This window comes from Oryctolagus cuniculus, chromosome 6, assembly GCF_964237555.1.
Source record: "Oryctolagus cuniculus chromosome 6, mOryCun1.1, whole genome shotgun sequence".
Taxonomy (NCBI): domain Eukaryota; kingdom Metazoa; phylum Chordata; class Mammalia; order Lagomorpha; family Leporidae; genus Oryctolagus; species Oryctolagus cuniculus.
Genome location: NC_091437.1, coordinates 61,125,069 through 61,145,005, shown reverse-complemented (window position 1 = coordinate 61,145,005; position 19,937 = coordinate 61,125,069). Strand labels below are relative to the sequence as shown.

The 19,937-nt window shown below is 50.7% G+C and overlaps 1 long non-coding RNA gene across 1 annotated transcript in view; it reads right to left on the bottom strand.

Annotated features, from left to right (window-relative positions):
• Positions 1-18,271, bottom strand: part of LOC103347975 (uncharacterized) — a 38,032-nt gene extending 19,761 nt beyond the window's left edge. The window contains exons 1-2 of the long non-coding RNA XR_007918575.2: positions 17,698-18,271; positions 16,826-16,897 (exon numbers count right to left, since the gene is read on the bottom strand). This is a non-coding gene — a long non-coding RNA (uncharacterized lncRNA). The remainder of the gene's footprint in view (positions 1-16,825; positions 16,898-17,697) is intronic.
• Positions 18,272-19,937: the final 1,666 nt, after the last annotated feature.

The following is a 19,937-nucleotide window of genomic DNA, read 5'->3' as shown; positions in this document are numbered from 1 at the left end:
CTGCCTTCCCAGGTGCATTAGCAGGGAATTGGATGGGAACCAGGCCGGCTGGGGCGCAAACCAGTGCTGCAACATCGGATGCTGGTGTCTCAGGTGGCACCTTAACTTGTGACATCACAATGCTGACTCCAAGATATGTTTTCTTAACACAGTCCAAAAAGACAGGTCAGATCCCACAATAGAAACGAACTACCCAGCCTTGGTGATTCTGAGATTCTTCTAGAACTAATGTGTTAGTTATCCAGTGCATGACAAGTTACTCCAAAATGTAGTTTCTGTAGTTCAGGCAGTTGTGGCTGGGGGGTGAGGGCTGCAGTCACGGACTGGCCTGGGGCTGGGGGACCCTTTGCTCAGAGAGCCGTCATTCTCCCGGCTGAGGGCAGGAGGCCTCAGGTCCTCTCCACACAGGGCCGCCCGGCAAACTCCCGGCAGGCAGGTGGCTTTCTCCAAGGCCAGTGAGACACGTGATCATCCTGGAACCTACCGGGCCGTTCATGCTCCGGTCCCACAGTCACACAGGCTCTGAGTTAATGTCCAGAAGCCAAAGACCCCTGGGTCTCATCTGAGACCACAGCCAGCTCACAGTCTACCCGTATTCTTTTTATTAAAAAAGATTTATTTTTGAAAGAGTTACAGAGAGAGGTAGAGACAGAGAGAGAGGTCTTCCTTCCGCTGGTTCACTCCCCAGGTGGCTGCCACAGCCGGAGCTGCGCTGATCCGAAGCCAGGAGCCAGGAGCTTCTTCCAGGTCTCCCATATGGGTGCAGGGGCCCAAGGACTTGGCCATCTTCTACTGCTTTCCCAGGCCATAGCAGAGAGCTGGATCGCAAGAAGAGCAGCCAGGACTAGAACTGGCACCCATATGGGCTGCCGGCACTTCAGGCAAGGGCTTTAACCTGCTGCGCCACAGCGCCGGCCCCTACCTGTATTCTTTTCCCCGTGGACCCCTTATGTGATCTCCATCCCTCCCAGATGAGTGCGTGGTCCATTAGTGCTTTTACTATCCTGGTTGAACGTTCCTCTCCTTCCTCTGACACTTGGTCATCATAAAGTGGCGATTTCCCACCCACTTCACACAGCGGTTGTGTAATCAATGAGCCCAGGGTGCCTACTGCAGCACCTGGCCCACCTTAGCTGTACAATAAATGCAAATGGCTCTTTTTATTATTGCTATTACTATTATTCCTATGACCATGATGCTTAACTCCCCACTATCAAGACAATCGCACCATTATGAGCTGCCCTGCGGAGAGTCTAGCCAGAAACCTCACTCCTGCAAGAGATTAGGGGATGGATGGTGGGGACCGCAAATCTGCATCCCTCCTTCCCATCCTAATGCCTTTCAATGCACAGAGCTGCATTCAAAAGAAAGAACCGTGAGCCCCCAAAGCCATGAGAAATTGCCTTGGCTTCACTATTTTTAAAAGATTTACAGGAGCCGGCGCTGTGGCGCAGCATGTTAAAGCCCTGGCCTGAAGCGCCGGCATCCCATATGGGTGCCAGTTCGAGTCCCGGCTGCTCCTCTTCTGATCCAGCTCTCTGCTGTGGCCTGAGGAAGCAGTGGAAGAAGGCCCAAGTCCTTGGGCCCCTGCACCCGCGTGGGAGACCCAGAAGAAGCTCCTGGCTCCCAGCTTCGGATCCGCACAGCTTCAGATGTTGTGACCATTTGGGGAGTGAACCAGCAGATAGAAGACCTCTCTCTCTCTCTCTCTCTCTCTCTCTCTCTCTCTCTCTCTTTCTGCCTCTGTCTCTCTGTAACTCTGCCTTTCAAATAAATCATTAAAAAAGAGAGAGAAATAGCAATTTAATTGCTATGACATCAGTGAAATTCCCAGACTTTACCTTTAAATACATTTTTCTTGTGCTTTAGAAACATACTAGCCTGCACCAGATTATAAGTGGAAAAAAAAACAAGCTGATGCTTCATCAAAAATAATTCTGAGGGGAGCCGGCCTTGCACACATTAAACTTTGCCATGCGGCACCAGCATCTCATATGGGCACCGCTTTTTGTCCTGGCTGCTCCACTTCCAACCCAGCTCCTTGTTAATGGCCTGGGAAAGCAGTGGAAGATGGCCCAAGTTCTTGGGCCCCTGCCACCCACAGGGGAGACCTGGATGAAGCTGCTGGCTCTGGCTTCAGCCTGGCCCAGCCCTCACCATTGCAACCACCTAGGGAGTAAAACAGCAGATGGTAGATCTCTATATCTCTCTCTCTCCCTCTCCCCTCCAGCTCTTTCAAATAAATAAATTAATATTTAAAAATAATTTGGTGGGTGGGTATAGCCCACCCACATCATATAGCCACATCACATAACAAGGTGCTTGGTTCAAGTCCAGCCTTCTTTGCTTCCAATCAGCTTCCTGCTAATGTGCACCCTGGGAGACAGCAGGTAATGGTTCAAGTGCTTGGCTCCCTGCCACCCACAGGGGAGACCTAGACTGACTTCTGGGCTCCTGGCTTTGGCCTTTGACCTTGGCTCAGCCCAGGCTGTTGCAAGCATTTGGAGAATAAAGCAACAGATTGTCTGTCTCTCCTGCTTTCTTGCTCTTTCTCATAAATAAATAAACATTTAAGAAATAACTTTGAGAAGCTCTAACGTTCTCAGGGAATGGCTGAGCTATACCACACTCCCATTTCTCTGCCACCCCTGGATTCACCAGTGAGTGCATTCCTCCAGCCACCTGAATCTGGGTTTGAATCCCAGCTCCACCCCTCCTTGCTGTGTGACCTCTTCCAAAGCTACTTGTCTCTGATCTCTTCCCTTATCCATAATTTGGGGATCATAATACCTGCCTCACAGAGTTATCTGAAGACATATAAGACAGCGCCCATCAAGCAGAGTGCAATGCCCGGTGCTAAGAAAATGCTCAGTAAATAGCAGCCACTACTACCTGTTAGCGCTGGTCATCTTTCCCCTGTCTGCCCGAGGAGCAGTGCTTCATTCTCCAGCGTCGGTGCCTGAGCTATTTCCCCGACAGGACAGAGGTTTGCCTGCATCCACCAGAGTCGGAGCATAGAGGTCCCAGTGGACAAGCTGCTTTTGTCCATATTGTAAATAAAAATAGTGGGCTACTGCTGAAAAGCGGGAGAGCACCATAGTCACGGTGGAAAAAAAGAGGCAGTTGTGCGAGTCCGCTGACACGGGCTGCCTGGGAAGAAGCGGTGTGTTTAGGTCACCGTTCCACAAGTTCGGAGTTCAAATGGCACGCTGTGTGGTGGGGGCTGCCCCTTGGCTGTGTCCTCTGGCTGCGTCCTCTCAGGGCATGGATGAGTCAGCAGAGGTGCCTGTGGGAGAGGGAGCCATTCCATCTCAAACCAGGAGTGCCGGGGCGGGTGCTGGGGCGTAGCGGGTAAAGCCGCCACCTGCAGTGCCAGCATCCCAGATGAGTGCCGGTTCGAGTCCCAGCTACTCCACTTCCGGTCCAGCTCTCTACTGTGGCCTGGGAAAGCAGTAGAAGAAGGCCCAAGTCCTTGGGCCCCTGCACCCACATGGGAGACCAGGAAGAAGTTCCTGGCTCCTGGCTTCAGATCGGCCTAGCTCCGGCTGTTGCGGTCAACAAGGGAATGAACCAGCAGATGGAAGACCTCTCTCTCTCTCTCTCTCTGCCTCTCCTCTCTCTGTGTAACTCTGACTTTCAAATAAATAAATAAATCTTAAAAAAAAAAAAAAGGAGTGCAGAGAGGCTGCACAGGGTCATACTCAGGGGTTTAAAATGACCCTCTCAAGAGAACTGCCCAGGGCCGGCGCCGTGGCCCACTAGGCTAATCCTCCGCCTGCAGTGCTGGCACCCGGGGTTCTAGTCCCGGTTGGGGTGCTGGATTCTGTCCCGGTTGCTCCTCTTCCAGTCCAGCTCTCTGCTGTGGCCCGGGAGTGCAGTGGAGGATGGCCCAAATGCTTGGGCCCTGCACCCGCATGGGAGACCAGGAGGAAGCACCTGGCTCCTGGCTTCAGATCAGCACAGTGCGCAGGCTGCAGCGGCCATTGGAGGATGAACCAACGGCAGAAAGGAAGACCTTTCTCTCTGTCTCTCTCTCACTGTCCACTCTGCCTGTCAAAAAAAAAAAAAAAAAAAAAAGAGAGAGAGAGAGAGAACTGCCTGGAAGTCCCACAGGAACTCCCTTCTGAGGGCAGTGCCCCCATGGCCTGCATGCTGGGCCCCCCTCTCAAAGGTTCCATCATCCCCTAATATCGCCACCTTGGGGACCAGGCCTCCAGTTACAGCTGGGGGACCACAAACCACATCCAAGCCATAGCGGAAGCACATGAGTGATTTTGGAAGCTGGAGGATCTGGATTCAAGTCTGAAACCAGTCCCTTGGGCAGTTACTTCAATTTTCCATCATTTCATTTCTTAATCTGTAGAAGGGTGAAAACAATGGTACCTGTTTCATGGAATGGTGGTAGGGATTCAGCTGGAGAATTTATGTAAGGAGGTCAAAAATAATGGGGTATTGGTCAATTCCTTTTTTAAAAAGTTGTACTTATTTATTTTCAAGAATGACAGAGAGAGAGAGAGCTTCCATCTGCTGGTGCACTCCCCAAATGCCTACAACAGTCAAGGCTAGGCTAGGCCAAAGCCAGGAGCCAGGGACTTCCATGTGGGTAGCAAGGACCCAAGTACTTAAGCCATCATCCGCTGTCTCCCAGGTGCGCTAGCACAAGGCTGCATTGGAAGCAGAGCAGCCAGGACTTGAACTGTGGGACTCTGACATGTTATATGGGTGTCTCGGGCAATGACTTAATCCACTGCACCACAACACCTGGTCCTATTGGTTAATCTTTTTTTGTTTTTCTTTGAAAGGCAGAGTTACAGAGAGAGAGAAAGAATGAGAGAGAGGTCTTCCATCTACTGGTTCACTCCCCAGGTGGCCACAATGGCCAGAGCTGGGCTAATCTGAAGCCAGGAGCCAGGAGCTTCTTCCAGTTCTCGTACATGGGTGCAGGGGCCCAAGCACTTGAGCCATCCTCCACTGCTTTCCCAGGCGCATTAGCAGGATTGGAAGTGGAGCAGCCAGGACTCCAACCGGTGTCATTATGGGATGCTGGAGGCTTTACCCGCTATATCACAGCTCCAGCCCCTGGTTAATTCTTTACACTTATATGATTAGACTGCACTTTTAGGAATAAATAAAAAGATGGATCCTCTTTCTGTGAATTTCCAGGCACCCCAGTGCTGCGCAGAGGGCTCCCTTAGACCCTCATCAAGGTCCTCCTGGTACGAGCTTGCAGAGGGAAAAACAGGCCATATATTCCCCACCAGCCCTCTGAAAAACTGAGTCCTGCCCAGATACAGCTCCTCGTGCACCAGAAGCCTCCCTCGGACCTGGAGGATCCGGGCTCTTGTCTGCTGACCGTCCAGCACCACATTGCAGAAAGACACAGGACTGCACACAAAGAGAGTGAAGGTGGCCAAGGACTCGGATCACTCAGCGAGGCTTTGACAAGGGGGGATTAGGTGGAGTTAGCACAGTTTACACCGGTGAAAAGATTTCTAAACGATGACACCTCAAAAGAGAGAACACTGAATTGGCAGTATTAAAGCTGAGGCTTAGGCAAGCAGGCGAGCCCTTCCAGGACTGTTACAGAAATGAGCCTCTCCGTGACGCACGGTGCCAGTCAGATGTCACCTGAAAGACGTGTGTGCAGTGTGCTGACACCTGCATCACTCTCCAGGCTGCGACTCTGCGCTTAGCTGCATTAGCCCTCAGTATCCCCGGGACACTGGTCCAGGACTCACTGACGATGCCCAAATTCACACATGCTCAAGTCTCTATTGTAAAATGGCACAGTTTGGGGCCGGCGCTGTGTAAGCTAAGCCTCTTCCTGGAGCGCTGGCATCCTATATGCGTGCCAGTTCGAGTCCTGGCTGCTCCAGCTCTCTGCTGTGGCCTGGGAAAGCAGTAGAAGATGGCCCAAGTACTTGGGCCCCTGCACCCGCGTGGGAGACCTGGAAGAAGCTCTCTGATCCTAGCTTCAGATTGGCCCAGCTCCAGCCATTGCAGCCATTTGGGGAGTGAGCCAGCAGACAGAAGACCTCTTTCTCTCTCTGCCTCTCTCTCTCCTCTCCTGTGTACCTCTTTCAAATAAATAAATAAATATTAAAAAAAAAAGTCTGTATGCACAGCCACTCTCTCCTCGCCTCTGCACACACATACTTCCCGCACAAACTTCACACGCCACACACGCCTTCATGCACAGCCCTCGCTCACACACAGCTATTCCTCTCTCTTTCCTGCTTTGTTTTACTGTATAACATTCAGTGCCATTTGACATTGACAGGCTAAATATGGTTTTCAATGACTTGTCTGTTAGCAGTTACAAGATCAGAGACTTTATTCATTTTGTTCACTATTTTGTCTCCAGTAATAGCCATGTAGGAGGCATTTGATGTTTGCAAGATAGTCGGATAGATGGATGGATGGATGTGCAGGTGGATGGATGGATGTGTGAGTAGATGGATAGATGGCTAGACGGATGGATGGACAGACGGACGGACGGATGGATGGATGGATGGATGGACGGATGGATGAATGGATGGATGGTTGGGTGGATGGGTAGATGGTGAATGGTGGGTGATTGGAACCCAAAAGCAAAGCAATGAGATCATTTTGCTGACGTAGTTTACCTAACCACCATTTTCGTTCTAAACTGAAGATGTCCTGAAGGCAGGGGTTACAGCTCCTTTGTACTTTCAACCAGTATTTCAAGAAGCCCAACACCGAGGTTTTTCAAAAATACCTGCTTCACTGAAATAAAGTCCCTGCCAAATCTTCCACATTCCCCACTTCTGAGTGTCTTTTCAAAGCCCCAACCTCAAACCCTAATATCAGCAAAGGCTGCTGCTCCCAGCCCAGGCCTGGGGCTTTTGCCACCAGTGTCTCTGTGTTGCAAAAGCAAACCAGAGCAAAACAAAGAACTGGAGAAACTGTCCAAAGAGCGTTCTACCCCAAAGTCCTTGAAGGGGAGCTACACCCCAGATTATTTTCAAAAGGCCAAGCTATGAGCCCTGTGCAGCCAAGCTCCAGAACATGCATGTTACATGTGGCCTGCACAAATGCGGGGTCCAGAACATGCATGTTACATGTGGCCTGCACAAATGCGGGCTCCTGGCTTTGAATCAGCTGAAGAGGCGAGGGTGACTGATGGGTAATCAGCAGTGGCCAAGGAAGAGAAACTATGAGCTGTGTGTACAGTGCACAGCTGCTCCCTCAGGCCTGTGCTTAGCAACAGGACAGTAGCAAGCAGAGCCACATGGCTGGGAGCCAGGTCACTTATTTCCATCCATGTATACCTAGTTTATATCTCATCACCATACACCCATCAAGGAGCCTGGAGGAGGCTGGCCCAGCCCTCTTGCTGAACAGAAAGGACCCCCTCGGCTCAGAAGAGCAGCCTATTACAATCTTAACACAGCCTGACTCCGGCCCAGGGCTCCTATATAAACTGATGCACAGCCATCCCTTGAGATCCACATCCCTACAGATTCCCAAATTCTCAGGTGCTCAACTCCCTCATATAAAATGGCCCAGCATTTGCCTAGAACCTACGCATATCTGGTGTTCCTCCCTTGTGTGCCAGGGAGCCCAGAGCAGAAAGCTATGTTGTTAAATGCAGAAAATAAAAATGCATCAAGTGCAAAATGACACTGATTAAAATATAGTTGTAAAACTATGTTGATAATAAACTCACCTAACATCATTGTATTCTGAAAGGTGGCTGCCCGGTGTTAGGGAAGGAAGCATGGGTCCATGGTTAGTTTCAGGTACCAATAGGCACAGGCCACTTTGTAAGCCGCTCAGACGCATGTTTGTCCTTTGACGCGTATCTATAGTCTGAGTTTAGAATTGAAAATAGAGGCTGGCATTGTGGGGCAGCTTGTGAAGCTGCCATCTGGACACCCGCATTCCATCACAGAGTGCTGTTCGAGTCTCCATTCCTCCGCTTCAATCCAGCTTCCTCCTAACACACCCGGGAAGCTAGTGACGGATCCATACCTGGGTCCCTGCCACCCACGTGGGAGACCTAGATGGAATTCCTCGCTCCTGGCTTCAGCCTGGCCCAGCCCCGGCTGTTGCACACATTTAGGGAGTGACCCAGTGGATGAAAGATCTCCCTCTCTATTTCTCTCTCTCTCTCTCTCTGACACTCTGGCTTTGCTTTTCAAATAAAGAAATAAATCTTTTTTTCTACAATTTTTTATTTATGTAAGGTGAATAAATGTCATGTATTTCATATATACACAGATTTAGGAGCACAATGGTACTTCCCACCCTACCCTCCCTCTAGCCCTACCTCCTCCTTCCTTTCTTATTTCTTCTTTTATTTTTTACAATGACATATTTTCAGTTTATTTTACAATCACCACTTAACCCTCCGCTAAATAAAGAACTCAATAAGGATCTGGCACTGTGGCTTAGCAGGTAAAGCCACCACCTGCAGTGCTGGCATCCCATATGGGCACCAGTTCAAGTCCCGGCTGCTCCACTTCCAATCTAGCTCTCTGCTATGGCCCAAGTCCTTGGGCCCCCGCACCTGCATGGGAGACCTGGAAGAAGCTCCTGACTCCTGGCTTCAGATCAGCACAGCTCTGGCCACTGCAGCCATCTAGAGAGTGAACCATTGGATGGAAGACCTCTCTCTCTCTCTACCTCTACCTCTCTGTAACTCTGCCTTTCAAATAAAATATATAAATCTTTAAAAAAAAGAAAGAAAGAAAGAAAGAAAGAAAGAAAGAAAGAAAGAAAGAAAGAACGAACTGGCCAGTGCCAAGACTCACTAGGCTAATCCTCTCCTGCGGCGCCAGCACCCCGGGTTCTAGTCCTGGTTGGGGCATCAGATTCTGTCCCTGTTGCCCCTCTTCCAGGCCAGCTCTCTGCTGTTGCCCGGGAAGGCAGTGGAGGATGGCCCAAGTGCTTGGGCCCTGCACCCGCATGGGAGACCAGGAGGAAGCACCTGGCTCCTGACTTCGGATCGGCGCAGTGCGCCGGCCACAGCGCACCAGCCGTGGCAGCCATTGGGGGGTGAAGCAACGGAAAAGGAAGACCTTTCTCTTTGTCTCTCTCTCTTTCTCACTGTCCAAGACTCCCTGTCAAAAAAACAAAAAACAAAAAACAAGTCATAAGTAGAAAAACCACTGTTACTCAAGAATATAGACAAGGGATGTAATCTTTAAAAATTTTTTCAGATAAAAAAAGTTAATTTTTTTAAATTTGCAATAAACTTATATGTGTATTCTTTCTTTTACATAAAATAACAAGATCTATTTGCTTGCTTTAGTCATGCCACTATATATACATATATGAGTCTTTAAATGTACATAGAAAATGTATTTTGTGAAAAATTATGCTTGATTTCAATATTTTACACAAAAACAGACTTTTTTATTTTTTAAAGATTTATTTTATTTCACAGAGTTACAGAGAGAGGTAGACACATACACACACAGAGAGAGAGAGAGAGAGAGGGAGAGAGAGAGAGAGATCTTTCATCTGTTGGTTCACTCCCCAAATGGCTGCAATGGCCAGAGTCGAGCCAATCTGAAGCCAGGAGCCAGAAGCTTCTTCCAGGTCTCCCACGTGGGTGCAGGGGCCCAGGGACTTGGGTCATTTTCTACTGCTTCCCCAGGCCATAGCAGAGAGCTGGATCAGAAGTGGAGCAGCTGGGACTCGAACTGGCACCCATATGGGATGCTGGCACTTCAGGCCAAGGCGTTAACCCACTGCGCCACAGCGCCGCCCCCCAAAAAAGGATTATTTTTAACTGCATCTTCCCATAAACCATTTGGAGTATTTTGTGTTTCAAAACACCATGTTCTATATCATAAACAGAAATTTTTGTCAATTAAAATATAGTAATAAGGAAAAAAATCAAGTAACAAACTCTAATAACTAACCTAACAAAGTAGTGATAACCATCAATTATGTTACAAAATATCTACAAATATAATGTGGTAGGAAAATATCTGTGACTGTGATGCGAGGTCATCTTACACTGCTTTCCCAGGCCACAGCAGAGAGCTGGATGGGAAGAAGAGCAGACAGGACATGAACCAGCGCCCATATGGGTTGTCAGCACCACAGGCGGAGGTTTAACCTACTAAGCACAGTGCCGACCCTAAATAAATTTTTTTAAATAGAATAGAATAAAATTGTTTTAAATAGAAAGGGAAAGTTCCATGCCCAGTATTATAAAGGACAGCTGTTTCAACTGGAGGAACATTCCAGAATAACAGGCAAGTCTGGACAACGAGGAGAAAAGGATAATATGCAGCCATTTGCCAACCAGATGCCTTAGTTTCCAAGTTCAAAGCCACTGTTCCTCTTCCACAACAGCTGAATTTGTGCTACTACAGAAAGCAAACCTGAGTCAGCCACTAGATGCAAAGCCCTTGTACTTTTCAATGTGGCAGCTGGCAAACTGGAGAGGGCATGTGCTGCCACTCCAATACCCCTCCCCCTCAGGGCGTGAGGACTGTTGGAGCAGCCTGCCCAACCCCCACCACGACCCAGACCAGCTACCAGACTGGCACAAGGTCTGCCCCTGCAGAGTGGGCTTACCCACAGGGCATTAGCCGGAACAACAGGAAAAGGGCTGTTTCTTTCTCTGGGGTTGCTGAGATGGTAGGATGGAAACCTACCATCAGCACCCCGTGGGGAGCACCTGCCTGGTAAAGGGAAGAAAGCAAAGAAAATCAAGGCTGAGAAGTGAAGCAATGATATCTTCATATCAGAGCTTGGATGGAGCCAGGCCTAAAGACAGATTTGTGCATTAAACTCTTCATTGCTATCTAATACGTTTTCTTTTCTGACTTACCTAGTACAAGGTGGATTTCTGCAGCTCACAAAGAAAATCATCTCAACTAATAAAATCTGCTTCTCGTTTTCCTGCCTTGCGCCTCCCTAGCTCACCTCCGTGCCCCATCACTGGTAGGACTGAGTCTGCAGCCATGTCTGAGCTGCCATTTTTATCTCTTAGAATGTCAATGTCTTTGCTTTTTCCTTTCTTAGAAATTTTCAGTTCTGTACTTGTTTTATTTGGAAGGCAGAGAGAGTCTCCCTTTGCTAGTTCACTCCCCAGAAGTCAGGAGCGGGGAGCTCAGTCTGGGTCTCCCACACGGGTGGCAGAGACCTGAGTACTTGAGCCACTGTGGCTGCCTCCCAGGGCACACAGGACCAGGAAGCTGGAATGGAACGTGAAGACAGGACTTTACGGGACAAACACTCTGATACGGGATGTGGGTTTCCCAGCTGCACCAAACTCCTGTCCCAGAGCAGTGTCTTCACCCTCTCCCCACTGGATCTCCGTTGCCACCAAGCAGCAGGGCCATTTGCACATTCAGGGCCCTGGAGACGCTCCTGCAGCTGTGTCTTGGTTCGGGAGCTCAGCCCTGGCTCCCCATCGTGCTCAGTTGGCAGGAGGATATGAGGTCTTGAGCCCAAAGCTACCCCCATGTTTGCAGGCCCTGGTACTACCTCCCTTCTCTCAGTACAGTGTCCAAGCACAGACGCAGGCCGCCCTCCAAGCCAACCCCTTTCCCCCACCTCTAGTCCAAGGCATATCATCCACACACCAGCATCTTTCAGCTCAGTTATGGCCTGACTCGTATCTAATTTTTTTTACACTGTTCCCTATCTGGCAAGGAAATCGCATGGAAAGCGAGACCTGGGGTAGCCTATTAAACTGAAAATAAATTCCTTATGGAGATCATTTAAACCTAAGCCATTACAAATCCCAGCCATAAGAAGAAGGAGAGCTAAGACTTTCTAATGCCCTAACAGTTAAAATGGTCATTAAAATCCAGCCTGACTCTCTAAGCTACCATTTTAAAGTCCTGTTGAGAAAACTCACTCGGCCAAAGTGGGTTTACTCGCAGCTGTGGGCATAGGCAGAGGGACGAGAGTGTGCATTTCTCTGCTTCCAGGCTTCAGGGAGGCCGGCTGCGCATTCCCCAGTGGACCCACTCCTGGCTCAGGATGCAGACCCAGAGGCCGGGACAGAAAACAGCCACATGGTGGCGAGCAGTGGGGACTCTCTGGGCCCTGAGCTCTGTGCGAAGAGGGAGGCAGCCCCTTGGGGCACATGCACTGGCTGCAGGCTCAGATGGGCACTGTGCACAAGGGCTCCCACCTGCTGACGGGTGCCCATGTGCCAGGCCCCATCCTTGGGCTTGGGGTGTGTGTGTGTGTGTGTGTGTGTGCACTGTAGCACAGTGGAATAAGCTGCCAAGTGCAATGCCAACATCCCACACAGAAGTGCCGGTCTCAGTCCTGCTCCTCTGCTGCTGCTCCAGCTTCCTGCAAATGCACTGGGAAGACAGCAGAAGCCCTGGGGCTCCTGCCGCCCATGTCCAAGACCTGGCTGGAGTTCTGGGCTCCTGGTTTTAGCCTGGCCTAGCCCTGGCCACTGGGGCCATGTGGGGAGTGCACCAGTGGGTGTGAGATTGCTCTCTGTCTCTCTCTCTCTCTAACTCTATCATTCAAACAAGTAAATCTTTTTTCAAAAGTGGCCCCTTTAGTTCTGGCTTGGTCTCTCAAGCAGTTGCCATGAAGATACTGACCAAGTCCAAGATCAACTAAAAACTCTGAAGTCACACAACAGGCTGTAGATCGAGAAGCAATTCCACCTCCCTACCCACAGGTGAACTCTGCTGCTAACTCCTCCCCAGTGCTCCCAGGGGAAGGCTAGGCTGGAGGCGGCAGCAGCACCTGGGAACTTGCTAGAAACACACATTCTCAGGGCCCCACCCCATTCTATTTTTTTTTTAAAGATTTTATCTGAATGGCAGAGATCCAGAGAGAGAAGGAGAGAGAGAGATCTTCCATTGGCTGGTTCACTCCCCAAATGGCATCAACAGCTGGTTCTGGTCAAGACTGAAGCCAGGAGTTTTTTCTGGGTTTCCCATGTGGGTGCAGGGGCCCAAGGATGTGAGCCATCTTCCACTGCTTTCCCAGGCCATAGCAGAGAGCTGGATCAGAAATGGAGCAGCTAGGACTCGAACTGGTGCCCTTATGGGATGCCAGTGCTGCAGGCAGAAGCTTAACCTTCTATGCTACAGTGCCAGCCCTGATAATTGTATATTCTCTTTTTTTAAGGACATATTTATTTATTTAAGAGGTAGAGTTACAGACAGAGAGACAGAGAGAGGTCTTCTATCCACTGGTTTACTCCCCAAATGGTTGCAATGGCTGGAGCTGGGCTGATCCGAAGCCAGGAGCCAAGAGCTTCCTCTGGGTCTCCCACACAGGTGCAGGGGCCCAAGGACTTGGGCCATCTTCTACTGCTTTCCCAGGCCATAGCAGAGAGCTGGATAGGAAGTGGAGCAGCCAGGACATGAACTGGCACCCATACCTGATGCCAGTGTCGCAGGCAGACACCTAATATACCATGCCACAGCACCGGCCCCAACTGTGCTTTCTTAAATGACTGATGATATCCTTGTCACTTCTGGGGAATTACCTCAATTTGTAAGAGCCTGCCCAAGGTCACACAGTTAATTAACAGCAGAATTTGAACTCAGGCAGACCAGGAGGAAACATTCCAGACTGTTAATCAGAGTTCCTGGATGATGGGTGTGAAGATAAGTTAATCAAAGTCAACCATTCTTTTTAAAAATGTTCTGGATTTTCCAGTCTTCTAAATAACTAATAATAAATCTCTGACATTTAATGTTAGGCTCTGTGGTGTCCTGTGTCACACAGCCAAATGCACAGGTTTGCCCCCTAAGTTCCTGGTCCAGCACTCAGGTTGCTGGGTCTCTCCCACCAACCACACCCACACCACACCCATACAGCTGCCCCGGAGCCTGAAGATGCACTCACACCTTCGAGGTGTGGGCGTTGTGGGGCCCTGCAGCCACTCTCTCCAGAGCGGCTCTTCTTCCTGGGTTACCCAATGGGAGTTTCAAAAGAGGGCTCCTTGCAAGAGCCCTTGTGGGAGTTGGGTTTTCTAATTCCTGGAGAAATGCCTTGGAACCCCAGATTTTATTCTGCAGATTTCCAGTCCTTGAAGTCTGGACATGGTCCCCTCTACACGGCATTGTTGCCTTGGAAGAGTGAAAATATGAGAACAGCCTACATGCCCACCAGGACATCACGACCACAACCACCATCCCCCCAAGGCCTGAGGCAGAATCTTCCCCCAGGTGTCCTGGGTTGAAAAGCAACAGAGGGGCTGGCGCCGTGGCTCACTAGGCTAATCCTCCGTCTTGCGGCGCCGGCACACCGGGTTCTAGTCCCGGTCGGGGTGCTGGATTCTGTCCCGGTTGCCCCTCTTCCAGGCCAGCTCTCTGCTGTGGCCAGGGAGTGCAGTGGAAGATGGCCCAAGTACTTTGGCCCTGTACCCCATGGGAGACCAGGATAAGCACCTGGCTCCTGGCTTCGGATCAGCACGGTGTGCCGGCCGCAGCGCGCTGGCTGCGGCGGCCATTGGAGGGTGAACCAATGGCAAAAAAGGAAGACCTTTCTCTCTGTCTCTCTCTCACTACTGTCCACTCTGCCTGTCCAAAAAAAAAAAAAAAAAAGCAACAGAGGACCAAACAGTGGGTCCATCTATACTCCACTTGGGTTGTCTAAAAAGATTGCGCCACACTTTTATGGGGCACCAGTGTTACAGCAAAGCAGTTAAGCATCCCATATAGGTGCCAGGTCAAGTCCTGGCTGCTCCACTACTGATCCACCTTCCTGCTAATGAGCCTGGGAGAGCAGCAGAAGCTGGTTCAAATGCTTGGGCCCCTGCACCTATGTGGGAGACCCAGAAGAAGCTCCTGGCTCCTGGCTTTGGATCGGCCCGATTCCGCCTGTTGCGGCCATTTGGGGAGTGAACCAGCAGATGGAAGACCTCTCTCTCTTTGCCTCTGCCTCTGTCTCTCCAACTCTGCCTTTCAAATAAATAAATAAATAAATCTTAAAAAAAAAAAAACTTCTATGGAACTACTGTAATGCTTTGATCTTTTTCGTAACCATGTATGCATATGACTTTAAAAATTACATGAAAATCTAACGTCAATGAATAAACACGAGAGGTCTCCAACACATTCATGGAAAATGCATATTATAAACAAAGTAAGCATGATTTCAAAATGTTTGTACCTGAATAGCTTATTTTTAATTCAACTTTTCCACCAGTTTCTTTATAAAGACTTATTTATTATTAATTTATTTGAAAGGCAGAGTAACAGAGAAAGAGGGAGAGGAGAGAGATCTTCCATTTGCTAGCTCACTCCCCCAAAGAGCCTCAAGAGCCAGGTCTGGGCCAGGCCTGTGACAGGAGCCAGGAACTCCATCCGGGTATCCCACATGGAAGACAAGGGACCCCAAGTACTTGAGCCATCTTCTGCTGCTTTCCCAGATGCATGCACAGGCTGATAAAATGGAAGCAGAGTAGCCAGGACTTGAACTGACACTCAGATATGATATGCCAGCATTGTAAGTGGTGGCTTAACCCTCTACTCCATAATGCTGGGTCCCCATGAACTTTTTAAGTACTCTCATATACACGTACATGCTACTATGAATTGTGAAAAAAAAGGTAAAATTAGACATAAAGCCAAATTTACATGTGAAGAAAGGTCAGCCTTAGAAGTATATTTTTATTGAGTTTGAATAAAGACTCCCTAGACCCACACCAGACCTATAAAATCAGAACTTCTAGGGACAGGTTCGGGCTCCTACACTATAAAGTTCCTGCGGTGATGCTAATGAGACTCCTATCTGGCCCCATTCCCCTTGCCCCCCAACACACACACACACACACACACACACACACAAGGCAAAGAGCACTGTCTCTGGTCCTGCCACTTACTGGATGCCTTTAAGAGGTGTCGTGAACATCCGGGACCCTCAAGATGAGACTCAGGGGAAAACAATCTATCTCATTGGTTCCTGTGGCCATCAGGTAACAGAGGTGTGTGAGAGCCCTGGGGGTGGAATGAGGAGGGGGCACACCCAGAGAGATCTCGGGAGCCATCGCAGCCAGCGCTCAGACTGACCTCCCCCTCTCAGGGACCCGGGTTTGTAGCGGGAGCCTTCTCCTGCTTCAGGCCCGACAGCACCCAGTCCCTGCAGGTGTTGCGGTACAGCTGTTTAAGCCGCCAGCAGTCCTGGCGTCCCTGATGGGAGCACCAGGTGCAGTCTCAGCAGCTCCGCTTCCGATCCAGCTCCCTGCTAATGCACCTGGGAAAGCAGCGGAAGGTGGCTCCGTGCTTGCGTCCCTGCACCCATGTGAGAGACCGGGATGGAGCTCTGGACTCTTGGCTTTGGCTTCGTGCAGCCCTGGCCGTTGCAGCCATTTGGGAAGAGAACTAGCATGATGGAAGATCTCTCTCTCCCTTCCTCCCTCCCTTCCTCCCTCTCTCTCTCCCCTTTTCTTCCTCCCCTCATCTGTAACTGCCTTTCAAATAAATAAATAAACCTTTTTAAAAAGAGAATTAAATGGCATAATCCATCTCATTGCCAGCCCATAGCAGCTGCTAAAACAGCAGGTGTAATTGATAAAACACTCAGTCCTTCTTCCTCCAGGGAAATGGTTGGGTACCAAGTAGGGCCACGTGCGCCACACACTTTCTGTATGAAGGACACAGGCTCATACTCTTTCTTTTCCAGCTTTGCCAACAGCAAGGGAGGCAAGAGGGACGACGGGAAAATTGCAGCTTGATCTGGACAGGCAAGTAACTGCTGAGGCCCTGACAAGCTTCCCAACACCAGAATTCAGAACCTGGAGCAGTCAGAGCGAGTCCTGCGCCTCAGTGACTGGAGCCTCAGGAGGACTTTGTCCCAAGGTTCAGGCTCCTGGTCACCTGCCCCAAGATACTCTCCCCAAACAGCTTACCCAAGAGACACTGGAAACAGATTCTGTTCATCACAGGGCTTCAAGACTAGGTCCACACCTCTGAGCCAGCACCTGTAATTCACAATAAAATTAATATGTATTGGGGGCCGGCGCTGTGGCACAGTGGGCTAAGCCTCCGTCTGCAGTGCCAGCATCCCATATGGGCACTGGTTCGAGTCCTGGCTGCTCCTTCTCTGGTCCAGCTCTCTGTTGTGGGATGGGAAAGCAGTGGAAGATGGCCCAAGTACTCGAGCCCCTGCAACCACATGGGAGAACCGGAAGAAGCTCCTGGTTCCTGGCTTTGGATTGGCCCAGCTTCAGCTGTTGTGGCCATTTGGGGAGTGAACCAGCAGGTGGAAGATCTCTCTCTTTGTCTCTCCCTCTTCCTGTAACTATACCTCTCAAATAAATAAATAAAATATTAAAAAAAGACCTGTTTAAAAATTAATCTGTATTGCGGGGGCTAGAGTTGGAGGTCGGGGTTGTGGTTGGGCACCAACCTGCTAGGCTGATTCGATACTGCATCTCCAGTAGGAGTCCTGGTCACTCCCTTCCTGTCCAGTTCCCTGCTAATGCACCTGGGAAAGCAGCCCCGGTGTGCTTGGGCGCCAGCCACCCACGAGGGAGACCTGGATGGAGTTCCTGGCTCCTAGCTTCCTTGCAGCCATTTGGGGGAGTGAACCAAGGATGGAAAATCTCTGTCTCTCTCTGTCACTCTGCTTTCCAAACAAATCTTTTTTAAATTAATGTATTTTTCCCTGAATCCTGCCATTACCCTTTGAGTCTCATGCAGTGTGAATGTGCGTGCGTGTGTGTGTGTGTGTGTGTGTTAAAATAGCAAATATTTTAAGTACAGTGTAATACGGTCTTACTTGGTTCTGGTATGTCTTCCTTCCGTCATAATCACTGCGAGAGACTCACAGAGTGGGTGTGGCCCGGCCCCTGTGGGACAGCTCCACCCACGGCAGCGCGCCGTCCGTCCTGGGCAGGGACCCCGCTTGCCCGGCTCGTGGCCAAGCACCTGATCGCGCCACTCCCGCGCCAGGGCGAGCCCAACAAAAGGCGCCATGAAAGGGGGCCCGCAGCCCCGGTGGGTTGGGAATCCCACCCCCCACTCCCCACCCACCCCCGGCCGGGCCGCCCTTGTCCCCGGCGTGAACTCTCGGTCTCCGCGCGCAGCGAATGGTGGGGCGCGCGGCCGCGGCCCCTGTCCCGGCCGCCTTTAAAGAGAAGGGCGCGACTGTGCGGATTTCACAGTCTGCGCGCCGCTGAAAGGCACAGAATGCAGCGTCGCTCACGGCTCTTTTCACGGGGGCCGAGGCTGCGATTCGCCTCCATTCAGAGCGCACGCAGCCTTTGTGCGCCGCCGGCCGGGCGGCGGCGGGCCCCGGGCGCGGCCGCCTCTCCACGCTGCAAACGCGCAGTAATTAACGCGGGCGCCGCGCCGCCTCCGCGCGCCTGGGAACGCGGCCGCCCCGGGGCCCGCCGCGTGCACCTGAGAGCGGCGCGGCGCGGCTGTGCCCGTGCCCTTGGCGCCCGGGGGGCCATCCATTGTGGCTCGGGGTTGGGGGGAGGGGGCGGCGGCGCGGGCGGGGTGCGCGCGGGCCGCGCATGTGTTGCTAATGAAAGTGCAGCCGGCTCCTGCCCGCCGCGGGGGAGGGAGCCCAGGGCCGGCCGCGGCGACCCGGGGAGGGTCGCTCTGTCTGGGACCCGGGACGCGGCAGGAGGGATGGAGTCAAAATACTAAAGCTCCGCCCCCATCACTTCTAGGGAATTGTCACCTTCAGATGAAAATCTAACTTTTTTTTTTTCGGTCTAAAAGATGAAATCTGAAATCTGGCCCCAGGGGCTGGAGCCTGCTGGTATTTTCGTTGTGCTTTTTTTTTTTTTTTTTTTTTTGGTCACTCTGGGATGGCTCCCGCTGGTGAGCCTCTTGTATCATTTACACAGTAACGCGGCGCAATAAAAGCCCTTTCAAATGTGTTCCTTGGAGAGCAAGAATTTGTTCCTGTGGACTCAGACCTGTGTTCTTAATAAAGCTTGATTGAAGAGAGAAGTGGTATTGGGCAAATCTGACAGCCTGCCTATGATGACACACTAGCTCTGCCCAGCCGGGTTCCCATCCTGTCTTAAAACTATGTGGCCTAAGGCGAACTTGTGGATGCAAATTGTTTGAAACCAACCTTCTGGGGGCCGGGCTGCGCTGGGGCAGAGTTGGGGAGTGGGCCGAAAGGAGAGAGGTTGTGACTCAAGGGCCTGCATCCCGTAAGGGCTCCGGTTCCAGTTCTGGGTGCGCCACTTCCCATCCAGCTCCCTGCTGATGTGCCTGGGAAGACAAAGGAGGATAGCCCAAGTGCTTGGGCCGCTGCACCCATGTGGGAGACCAGACTGGAGCTCCTGGCTCCTGGCTTTGGCCTGGCCCACTCCCAGCCTTTGCGGCTGTTTAGGGAGTGAATCCATGGATGAAAAAATCTCTTTTTTGTCTTTCCCTCTCTGTGTGTAATTTTGCCTTTCAAATAAAGGAGTTACATAAATCTTGAAAGGAAGGAAATTAGAAAGAAAGAAAAAGAAAGAAAGAGGAAATTAGAAAGAAAGAAAGAAAAAGAAAGAAAATTAGAAGCCAGCGCCGCGCTCACTAGGCTAATCCTCCGCCTTGCGGCGCCGGCACACCGGGTTCTAGTCCCGGTTGGGGCACCAGATTCTGTCCCGGTTGCCCCTCTTCCAGGCCAGCTCTCTGCTATGGCCCGGGAGTGCAGTGGAGGATGGCCCAGGTGCTTGGGCCCTGCACCCCATGGGAGACCAGGAGAAGCACCTGGCTCCTGGCTTCAGATCAGCGCAGCGCGCCGGCCGCAGTGGCCATTGAGGGGTGAACCAATGGAAAAGGAAGACCTTTCTCTCTGTCTCTGCCTGTCAAGAAAGAAAGAAAGAAAGAAAGAAAGAAAGAAAGAAAGAAAGAAAGAAAGAAAGAAAGAAAGAAAGAAAGAAAGAAAGAAAGAAAGAAAGAAAGAAAGAAAGAAAGAAAGAAAGAAAGAAAGAAAGAAAGAAAGAAAGAAAGAAAGAAAGAAAGAAAGAAAGAAAGAAAGAAAGAAAGAAAGAAAGAAAGAAAGAAAGA